Source organism: Anas platyrhynchos, chromosome 4 (genome assembly GCF_047663525.1).
Source record: "Anas platyrhynchos isolate ZD024472 breed Pekin duck chromosome 4, IASCAAS_PekinDuck_T2T, whole genome shotgun sequence".
In the NCBI taxonomy this organism is placed as follows: domain Eukaryota; kingdom Metazoa; phylum Chordata; class Aves; order Anseriformes; family Anatidae; genus Anas; species Anas platyrhynchos.
The window spans coordinates 31,025,690-31,037,786 of NC_092590.1; the positions used below are offsets into that span (position 1 = coordinate 31,025,690).

At 35.8% G+C, this 12,097-nt stretch overlaps 1 long non-coding RNA gene across 1 annotated transcript in view; it reads left to right on the forward strand.

The window, feature by feature from the left end:
- LOC106016071 (uncharacterized) overlaps positions 1 to 12,097 on the forward strand; it is a 68,300-nt gene that overhangs the window by 20,601 nt on the left and 35,602 nt on the right. The window contains exons 2-3 of the long non-coding RNA XR_003496968.3: positions 8,031 to 8,158; positions 9,960 to 10,103. This is a non-coding gene — a long non-coding RNA (uncharacterized lncRNA). The remainder of the gene's footprint in view (positions 1 to 8,030; positions 8,159 to 9,959; positions 10,104 to 12,097) is intronic.

Here is a 12,097-nt window from a genome sequence, read left to right on the forward strand (position 1 = left end):
AAAAACAAATGTGAGCAGTGGAGGAGTGTTATTTATAAATAAACATAGTCACATTAATCTGTGAAACTGTTCAAGTTCAAGGCCATGCACATCAGGATAAGCTTACAGGATCAAGGGCAGCATTGTTCTTTGTCCTGTTTTTCAGTTACTGCTTGGTTGGGAGCTATTACATTCTCATCACTGGGGCCGGCAAAGACAGTTGAGGCAAAACATTACATACTATTTTTTTTCTTTTATTTTTTTATGGAGTATTGCAATTTTGAGACCTCTTAGATTCCTCCGTATCATATTGTTAATAATTCACAGAAGCTAGGAGTGTATTTAGTGCTTTGTGAATATATATGGAGACAATATTTTGCCCTGAAATTCTTGGTCTGTCAAAATTAAGAGTTACAGTTCAACATACTCAGAAGTTGGTTTGATGTCTTAAAAGCAACCCTTAAAATCTCATTACATTACAAATCAATGCCTTTTTGAGCTGAATGGCTGGAACTGGAGGTAGTTCAGAACAACCTTTTGTCCTTAGCCAGGAGAAGGTCAGAACTTGCCTGAAAGTAAAATGAATACATCTTCAGAAATACCTCAGCATGCCAGGAGTGCTGAATTGCTCAGGCTCTGACCTTTTTTTCACTGTAGGCAATCCACATGATACCAGTTTCTGGAAACTGCTGTTATATTATGGCTTTTTAATGTAATTGCATTTTATTTCTGTTTCACAACTCACTGAAGTTTGGGATTTTTTTTAATGGCCACCAGTTCAGGCAATAGGACAGTCGCAGATGAAAGACAAGGACTCTTCAAAAAGAAGTGGGAAAACTTTTTCTCACCAAAAGTTAACCACTCAAAATCGAAGACTGGTAGAAATCACCATGATTTCAGTCATGAGGATGCAGCACTGTTATCGCAGCTTGGGAGCTGCCCAGCTCAAGTGGAGCTATCGTTTCTCTCAGACCTCAATGCAGTTGCCATCATGGTAGGACTGGCTGCTGAAGAGAGATCAGTTCAAGCACTTGCTTAACTGCTTTGCTGTGTGAGAACTTTCGGTCTGAATCTGCAGAGAACTAGTTGAGAAATGCCATTTAATTTCCACTGCCCTTCTTCTGTCCTCCCCCACTTACCAAATGTAGGAGAGATATTTTGGAGGAAGAAGAAAAGCGTAGTAAGATAAGAGAGGCTGTGAATGCAAGACATAAAAAATTAACCCTTTGATGAAATAACTAAAAGCACCTACAGATACATTTGTGCCAAAACCAGGAGGAGGTCAACTGCATGAAGTTCAACAAGGCCAAGTGCCGGGTCCTCTACCTGGGGTGCAATAACCCCAAGTAGAGCTACAGGCTGGGAGATGAGTGGTTGGGGAGCTGCCAGGCAGAGAAGGACCTGGGAGTGATGGTGGACAGTCGGCTGAATATGAGCCAGCAGTGTGCTCAGGTGGCCAAGAAGGCCAATGGCATCCTGGCTTGTATCAGAAACAGTGTGACCAGCAGGGCTAGGGAGGTGATCATCCCCCTGTACTCGGCTCTGGTGAGGCCGCACCTCGAGTACTGTGTTCAGTTTTGGGCCCCTCGCTACAAGAAGGACATCGAGGTGCTTGAGCGGGTCCAGAGAAGGGCGACGAAGCTGGTGAGGGGCCTGGAGAACAAGTCCTACGAGGAGCGGCTGAAGGAGCTGGGCTTGTTCAGCCTGGAGAAGAGAAGGCTCAGGGGTGACCTTATCGCTCTCTTCAGATACCTTAAAGGAGGCTGTAGCGAGGTGGGGGTTGGCCTGTTCTCCCACGTGCCTGGTGACAGGACGAGGGGGAATGGGCTTAAGTTGCGCCAGGGGAGTTTTAGGTTAGATGTTAGGAAGAATTTCTTTACTGAAAGGGTTGTTAGGCACTGGAACAGGCTGCCCAGGGAAGTGGTGGAGTCACCATCCCTGGAAGTCTTTAAAAGACGTTTAGATGTAGAGCTTAGGGATATGGTTTAGTTGGGACTGTTAGCGTTAGGTCAGAGGTTGGACTCGATGATCTTGAGGTCTCTTCCAACCTAGAAATTCTGTGATTCTGTGAAAAAGAGCAGAGAATTTGATGAGCACTAGAGAACAAAGAGATGTCATACCTCCTTCAAGCACCAAGCTTGCTGTGCTATGAATGAGTGCAGTGGGACTTTCCTAAGCATGCAGAATATATTCATCATTAGCTTTTTAATAAAAAAAAAAACCCTGTCATATCTATCTCAGTTTCTCTTTTTTATTGTAGTTTTTTTTTTTTTTTTTTTTTTTTTCTCACTAGAATTTCCATGTTTTTAGTGTTGTTGAACTTGTGTTCTTGGACTTGCTGAGCTTGGATTTTGTTCATATGACAAGAAGGGAAGCTATTCTGTTTGCTAGTTGTGCTTTCTTCAGTGCTGATGGTGCTGGTAATAATGGCACCACTGTCAAGAAACTGTTATGCCTGGCTGAGACTAGTGAAAAGCAAACCAAAGAGGCATAACATTTTCCTGTTGCATGTGTTTATGAACAACTGTTTAGCTAAAAGTGGCAGTACAAAAGCTCTCATTGAAGACTTACTTTAGAAAAAATCTAAGAACCTGGGGAGACAGCATAAGAGCCAAATTGGAAAGGAAAAGAAGGCTTAAGCATGTAAGTGTCATTTAAGTGATGCAATGAAGAGGGGTACTTCTTGTCCTAACCAATTAAAAGAACTCCATTGTGATAGGTTCCTTAGTACAAGTTTGTGATTAATGACTGATAAAAAGGATAGACAAGTAAAAATCATTCTGTGTCCTTGCTGTATTTCCTTTCTCTTTATTATCTTCTAAACTTTGTATCCTTTTCTTCCTTTCCTAATCCCTCTATCCATAATTATTTTTTTATTTCTGTGTTATACTTCTTTTTTTCCCTCATGTTGTGTCTCTAGCTCTCATCCTCCTTCCAGAGTCTATTTCTCTAATCACACACTTGTTTTCTTACTGTTTGCCATAACTCAGTTTACAAATGCCGAGGCCCCATTGGCTACGCTGATGGTAGCTTATACGATCTACTATATACTACTCTTTTACTATCTCCAGTAGCTCAGCTTCAGGGTCTTGAAAAGAGAATTAGAAACAAATCTCAGAGTTTGTGCCAGTATTGGCATCTAGCTATGCAGATATTTCAATTTAATTCAGTGTTCATTCTTCAAGGTCATGTGCTATATCATTCAATGATGAGCAGTGTTATAATTATTGTGAAGGAGGGAAGTTTGAAGAATGCTGAGGAGGAGCTAACTTTTGATGGTTTTGTTTTGAAGTTAGGTCAGTCTCTGACTTTTTGCCTTTAAATCTTCACCAAAAAGTGCTCAAACTCAAAAATAAGCTTAAATGAAACAACTGCTGACTGAATGATAGTTACTTAAATATTAGCAAATTTTGTTGAAAACCATAAATAAAACAGATGTAATTTATAACAGTTTGAGACATCTTAATAAACACAATATTGAAGGATATAACAACTGCATGGCTCATGACTTTTTCATACACAAAAATACATTACTTTACATTAACTTGCACTATCAATTTGGATTTTTAGAAAGAAGACATAGTATTAACCGATGCTATCATTCAAGCTATACCTAATAATGCTAAACTGATAAAGCTTGCTTACAGTACTTAGAAGAATGGCAAAAAAATCCATACTTTTTACTACAGTGTTCTAATAAAATGCAATCACAAAAATGGAGTAGTAATGAAAGGCTGAGAAAATTATCCAAAAATTCATAAGGGTTATTCTAATGTAGGATAGATATTTTTACTAAATACATAAAACAGCAAAACCCACTCTATCAGCTCCAGAAATATTAGAAATATTACTAAATGTTAAATGAAATGCATCCTTGTTGATTGCTTCCTCTATGCAGAGTAGGGAGTCAGTATGTTTTCCTCCAAAAGAATAGTATTTTTATTATCTACATTTAGACAATGGAAAACTAATGACATAGGAACTATGACTAATAATATAAAATGCTTGCTGAAGCCTCAGAAGTGCAATAAATTCATAGGAGTGTTCACCACCACATGTGCAGTGATTGCACATTGTAGAAGATGGACTTTCCATTCAGAACATTTATTAGCTCAGGTTTTAAACATTAATTAGGCATAGTTGAGAAGGTGTTTCTGCAGATTTTTGTGTTATCATTGACATTAACGTGATCATTCAATCTGAGATATTTCTTCAGTAGCAGTCTTAATACGAAACACAGAATGTTGGGTTTGAAAATTGCCTTTTTACTTTGCTCCTAGTCTTCAATAATAAGGCAGAAAATATGACAAAAATGGTTGCTTTGTCCTACTTCATAGTATCTACTTTCCTGTTTTCTTCTCTTTCCAGCTACTGCAGAACAAGTTAATTGCTAAAGTCACTGTCCTATCCCCTGTGGAACTACATTTTTGTGCTACCTTTTAGGCTGTTTTCTAAAAGCTTAATTAAACTGTCAGTTGATGCTGAATATACCAGTGGTGTTTCAAACTGAAGCCTGAGATTCTGTTGCCATCTGAGCATTACAAAGCTTTCTGTTTTTTTTTGCTATTCTGCTTTTTATATGTGGTATTTGAACTGCTAGTTCCATTCTTGTTGATTAATAGGGTGTTAAATAGTGTCTGAAAAAAAGAGAGTTCAAAACTTGTGATAAAAGCTTTTATGCTGCTTGTAACACATGCACGCAAACCTTAGGTATTTACTCTTCACATGTAGCCTTTTCTACAAGACCCAGGAACCCAGTAAAAGGCCCAGCTGAATAAATGCAGAGGAGAAAATCAATCTTATGTTCATATATAATGTCATAAAAAGATAATACTACATTAGACATAATGTTTTCTCTTAGATTCTGTCACAAAATAGGTTTACTGCATGTCAAACCATTCATTGTCATTCTCAAAACTTTAAAAAGCTTGCATCCATACTTTCTATGTACTATAGCTGTGGTGGTTAAACTTTGTAGGGTGCAGACAGGAGGGAGGTAGCCTTCCTGCTTTGTGGTTTATTATGATTTCTTACATGGCTTAATAAATTGATAAAGTAAAATAATAATAGTAGTTAAAAAAAAATAAATTATTGGGTACCCAAAAACATCTATTCATATCACAGCCCTTTTGTAAATATAAAAATAATTTTGTAAATATATTTTCCTTACCTTCACAGTCCTTGAAATCAGACACCAGAATGCTGTGTTGTTAGCATTGAACTTTTTTATTTTTAGACCTGAGGCAATAACATCATAAAATTTGTATCTGTATTATTGCCATTCCATTCTGCTAATCTTTCTTAACAGGTCTATAAATAACATCATTCTGTTTCCCTTTAAAATTGAAAAAAAAAAAAAAAAAAAAGAACGAATTGAAAAAGAGTGAGGGAAAGTATGCAAATATCTCCTCCCTGGGCCGTGACCTCCTCCATCTATCAGACCAGAGCAGGTAGATAAGGGAGGTGCATATGAAAGCAACCATTCTAGGTGACTATATGGTAAATCAACTTGTAGATCAAGCCTTGACTGGTGCTGATATGAACAGAGATCACAGGTGAACTGTGTGCTACAAGTCCTTAATTTTCTCATTTTCCCAGGGTATCTAGAGACAGGCAAGATGAAAATCTTCCACAGCGTAGTTCTGTCTGCATGAGCAGTTATTCAGACCCCTATCACCAGCCAGTATGCAGTAGAGTTACTCTTCTGTAGTGTTCTCAAGTCATAGTATTTCACTCCAAATAATGTTTTGCTTGAGAAAAAGCACAGAGGTGTAGACCCAATGGTTGAAGCACTACATTTTTATCAATTATAATTTCAGCTATTATTTTATGCAAACGTAAATTGTTAACAGTCTATGCTATTTCCATATTTTCCATTGTAACGGATAGCTAAATGGTACATCTCATAAAAGAAAGATAAATTATTAAGATGGTAAGGACATTTCTTTGACACAAAGCTAAAAACTTTCTGTACTTTTTTTTGTTTGTGTGCAATATTATGACAGTATGACCTTTACTAAAGTCATCATCCTATTATAAAAATGAGCAAACACAGACAGAAATAAAGACAATTTCTTACCAACAAACCTTTTCACCCAGAAAAAAAATGTCAGTTTTGCATGCTTTTATAAAAAACAAAAACAAAAAACATTTCACCCAGTTGAAGTAAGTGATCATACCTTTTAATCTAATAAATGACTTTGTATTAGAGAACTCATGAAGAAGACAACGGATAGTTGAAAAAATTAGGAAATTTGCACCAGAGAGTAATCTTAAAATCTAAATCCATAATATTTGCCCAAAAGGAATATGCAAGTAAAGTTTTAGTCTTTCAGCGTGACTTCTTCCAGGCCTAATCTGAGTTTGATTCTGTAGCGTCAGAGTATGCAAGACAGAGTAGAACATCAAATTTTTGGGCCAAGTAGTTTGGCTTAAATTTAATTAAGCATACAAGCGTATTAAACTTCAACCATTTGCATAGCAACACTAAGTATACGGTCATGAAATCACAGTGTCCAGCTGTTGAACTTGAGTTTTGTATCAGGAGTGCACTTCTGAAGCAAACATTCCAATCATTCCCATTTCTTGTGGTTTACTTCATGTCATGAGGCAGCATCAGAAATTGTAAAGTGGATTCTTTTTGGACTGATTATGAGCTGAATACAGATGATGAAGTCAATGGGCATTCAACACACAGGAACTGGTAAGAGCCAGCCTTTGTAAACACTCCTGAAACACTCCAGTTGTGTGGATGTTGTGTTCTCAACACCAACTGTTTTGCTCTACAAGAATTCTGTTGGGCTGCAGTACTTGCTACTGTAGATGTAACCTACATCTTGAGTTAGTCTTTTGAGTTAGAACTTAGTCTTTGTACTCTCAGCCTGGTTCTCTTTCAGGAGAACATTTCAGGATGACATTTTTCTTTCTAGTTCAGGGCATGTCAAGAATGACCCTCAGAGAAATTTGGAAAGTAGCAAGGAGTCTAGGTACATTATAGAAAGCGATAAGCAAAACCCAACAGGAATGAATTTTTCTTCTTCATTAGCATAGTTGCATGGTAGTGTGTGTGTTATCCTGGAATGGGAAGGCATGTTGTAACAGAATCTAAAGCACAGGTTTGGAAGTAGAACTGGAAACATCATGGTACAGAAGTTAATGTTTCTATCAAATCCTAATATTGCTTGAGGTTTCAAAAAATAGTCTTAAGGGATTATTTGAAACAGCTAACAAAATCTGATACTGACATGTTTTAAGAACTTTGTTAATAACTAATTTTGCCCTTATGAAAGACTTTACATACCTTAAATGTTCTCCACAATTGTGCCGTAAAAAGTAGGTGAGACTTGTAATATGGACCCTTTTAAGTAACTACAACATACGTTTTAGTGGACTTTCACTCCTGATTTTGATACTTCAAAAATGAGGAATACATGGTGTTCCTTGGAAACTTCTCTTAATTAAGTATTTCATTTTAAAAAAAGATATGTTTTATCACCAGTTTAAAACTTACTGATTTTCCATTGCTAGTTTTGCATCTTAGATGATGTATTTATACAGAATATTTACTTTATAATATTTGCTTTATAATTGGTCTGCTTTTACAACCTCAAAAAGTGCAGTGTGTAAGGTTAGAGACAATGACAGTGTCAATATAGGTGTGTGTGAGTGTGTGTGTGGATTTGGTGTTGAATGGCTTCAATATCACTGTACTTCATGAGGATTATTAGCAAATGAATGAGAATACATCCTTAATTCTTTCATTTTAAATGTAGGTGAATTTTGATGTTTTTAATATTACCTTTCTTTAGAATATATAAATATGTAGTTCCATGAACTTTCGTCTGCAAATTACATTTGTACTTACATAGTAAGTACAAGGTTTAGATGTAAGCCATAAGCCAAAGAACACTGTATAGCTATCCCTCCCATACTCAATAACACACTCAGACTAGTGTCTGAGTTTGTTTCTTAGCTGAATTAGAAAAATACACTATTTATGTCTAACCTTTTTCTGTTTTGTGACTTTTTCTTTCTTCTGTGTTGTATTGCAGTGTCATCCTTGAAGATACTGTTGGTGGAATTAATCGCTTCTCCATATACCAGAGCACTGACATCTTGAATTTGTTACATCAAAGGATATTGACTGAGAAGACAAATAATTAAATGACCCGTAACACAGGTAAATGATACTCTTGGGATCAAAGGAATCCCCTATGAATACTGTGTGCTGCTCTGTTCTGCCAGTCCTAGAAAGTGTCATTTGGTTGCAGTGGTTGTAGCAAGGTAGCTTTTGTCAATCCTTCAAAGTGAGGCTTTTCTAAACAGGATCTTCCTGTTTGTTTTTCTTGTTTGCTAATTGATCATAAAATACAAAGATGAATCTTAAGACTTGGTCACACATTGATTCATATAACATGTCTGCTTGCAGGCTAGGCTTCTGAACCACTTTCAAATGAAAGAGAAGACTAGTAATCTGTTTTGGAAATGGGTAGAGATGGCTGACTAAGAACTGGCGGGTGCAAGAAAATACTCTGCAAAAGATATTACCTTTAAATCTTAACCTGAACCAGGACCACTGGCTTTAGCCTTCTTTGAAAGTGAATTAAGCTTAAGAAGTAAAAATGAGTCCTTTTCTAATACGAGTGCCCACATTAGTGTAGGAGAGTTACAGTACTGTTATTGATGCTGTAGCTTAGATTGTAAGAGCTTGCTCACATGGAAATACTCTGAAATGGCTTTAAATATGTTTTTCTAGGAAATGGATGTGTATGTGTCTGTCAGCTCCTGCGCCCATTCGTCCTTCATTCATTGTACTCTTTTTTTTTTTTTTTTTTTTTTTTTTTTTAAATAAAGACCTTATTTTACTGCCAATGTTAGTATTTTACATTTTGTAAGCTTTGAATGAGGTTGAATATTTCATTGCTGTAAAGGTCTACAGGAGTATTAGAAAACAAATAATACCTGTACTGTGAAGCAGTCATGCTACAGCTTCTCTTATTATGACGGATAAGAGCTGCTCTCCTCCAGTAAAATAATTTGAAATATATGTATGTATGTGTGTGTGTGATATAATATTTAGAAGAACAATAAGTTAAAGGTATTCAATTTGTCTAGAAGCTGATGGCTTGATCACAAGCTAGTAAAAATTTGCATAATGTTATTGAGAATCAGAGATATTACTGAATAACTCACTACTAAGAATCAAAACCTGAATGTGTTGCAAGATAAATATAAATATTTCCATTCCAAAGGAAGCAGAAGTCTATAGAAGTCTAGTCACATGTAAGAATAAATAATAATCTCACATGGATTTGAACCTCTAGTTTACTATATACAAATCCTGTACTGCTGCAATGGTAATCTGGCATGATTAGTTCTTTATGCAGCTTTATGTAAAATAATTTTTTACACATTATTTTTCTTCTTCCTATTTTTTATTATCTCACTCAAGTTCATAGCACAGATTCAAAATTTTGGTAAGGTGCTTTCCATTACTTTTTAAAATTAAATTTCTCAACTAATGGTGCTTTGCTTACTCTTAATAACCTGCTAAAGCTTTGCAAGGAGAACAATGGTCAGCAGGAACTACAAATACCAATCAGTGCAAATACAGGATGTTCTTCGGGTAGAACTAAGAAGCAATAGCCACTAAGTCTCAAAATAAGAAAATAATTACTTTACCTGTACAGTAGTGTCTTTACTGGAAAGGATTACTTCCCCTTTGGTGTTACCCTTCTGGGAATTTTTAATAAAAAATGAATTAACTTCAGTCCTGAGGATATAGCCATTAGACAGACTCAGCAAGTTACTCCTGAAATTACAGTTCCTCTTCCCTAACTTGTGCTGCGAGCAGGAATGGGCTATTAAGTTTAAGTTGTCCTCTAACCAACAATATTTTTTTTCCTTAGTTTGATAGAACCACATTTACATTATAGAAAAGATTCATCCAATCCAAGGATCTTTACTTGTGCTCTCTACAGCTGGAAAACTTTACCATAGAAGCAATGGTACCAGGACTGGCAGCGAAGGAGAATACCCAAGAAGAACAGAAATTACATGCAGGAGATTTACAGCTATTCAGGGTGAAAGATGCTGTGTTGTCTTCTTACAGAACATCCTAAAATGTGAGTAGAACAATAACTCTGAATTGTGGATAATACTAGAACAGTGCACAGAATTTTAATCTGGTATAACTACATGTCATTAGTAAAAGGCCTTCCTCGTTACTGTGTGCATGGTTGCTTCCTGTCTCTTACTGGTTAGGTGAGTAATTAGGTGATGATTGTATGATACCTTCAATGCTCCAGTGGTTTTTACAACTGCAGATCATTAAAATTCATTTTGTTGTAATTGGGCAATAATGTAAGAAGCAATTTTACCTCTGTACCTTAGTAGTTGCCAACATTTCTCTGAAAGACTCAGTCTTTGCCCATACAGGAAGGTTAAACTGATACGCTATGAAACATTTTCAAAGTAATACAACTCCCATGCAGATATTCTTAGTACATAGTAGTTTCTCCACAGTTCAGTTTAAACATGTTTGCAGTCAAATTCTTAATTAAGAAAGATCTGAAGTATATGATGATCAGTTCAGAGGATCTGTTTGTGTGGAAATTTCTTTGCTGTTATTTGTAGTTGGTTTTTGTGTTAAAAGAGCCCACAAGGCAAAATCGAAATTAATCTTTACGTAATAGCAGCTTCTGCTTGCTGTAGCAACTTCAGGAGTATGAAGAACAGAGTACTTTATCACACTTCTTTTTAGGGGGGAGGAGAGATTTCAGGGCAACATTTTACTCTCTATACCAAGCTTAGATAATATCCAATCCTGGTGCACTCTCCCCTTTGAAAGTGAGATTATAAATCTTTATAAAGCTGTTCCTCACTGAGCATGTAAGGTACAACACAGGAATTGAAAATGAAAACAGGAATTTCTCACTTGCTGTGAATATACTTTTTAAATTATTATTATTTTTATTTTTTTATTCCATAATTTAATTACTAAGTATGACATTTTTAATACACTTTTTGTGCTGGGAGGTTGGTCCCATATATCTTGTATTAGTCAAAGGACTGGAAAACTCACTGTAGTTTAGAACGTATGTAGAAACCTGGACTGTAATTCACAACAAGAACTGAAAGGGTGTGTTTGACTTGGATCTTCTAAGACACAATTCTGAGTTCTTAAGTGCTCTTTTATGTTTGCGTCAATGCTGAATATTTTTCCCCAGATATATATCACTAAGCACATGAGCTGTTTTGAATGAGAAAACTGGGTGAGGAACAGCAGTTTCATTTTAATCAAAATAAGTGCTTTGCAGGTTAAATAGCTTCAAACCAATGTTTTGAATAAACAAATTAATTAAAGACCAAGGAAACTCAATTTGCTGGTACTTTCAAATAAAAAGTGCCGAAATCTGGATCCGCATCAGGTTCATTCATTCCAGAATGACTTGTACACAACTCATGAAATCACAAATGTCTAATCACAAATGTCTGTTTTCTCTTAAAAAGACACACAAAGAATAAAGTGATTACTTTATATATGTTCTTTCTTTATTGTAGTAAGTTATTAAAAGAGTAGACCTTTATAATGTCACTCACCTGTTTTGTGGGTGCTTTATTTACTATATTATATGTTACACAACTTCTCTGAACACATACTTAAAAAATAGTTCAATGTATAAGCAAGGCAGGATATCTTTTCAGCAAACACTCTATATTTTGATATTTTAAAAATTAATTTCCCCTTTTATTTTATTTCACCTGTTTGACAGTGTTTTCAATACCAGTAACATTTACTGAGCCCTTGGGACGTTAATGAAGTGGGGAAAAAAAAAAAAAAAAAGATAAAGATAAACTTATTGTAGCAATAATGTGTGTACTGGAGGAGACAGTTTATAGTCCCCAGGCCATTTAAAATACCATGCAACATTTTTTTGTGTGTGTGTTGAAAAGACTTCCTAGAATAAAATGAAGTGTTTTATTATTTAAACTGTTGATTAAGATATGGAGAGATTTTATAACATTCCTCTACCATTCATCTTCAGTCAAATAACTTCATATCAGGCATTTTACCATGCTTTTTCCTTCTCTGTCCTTCCGATCATCTTTTTTTTAG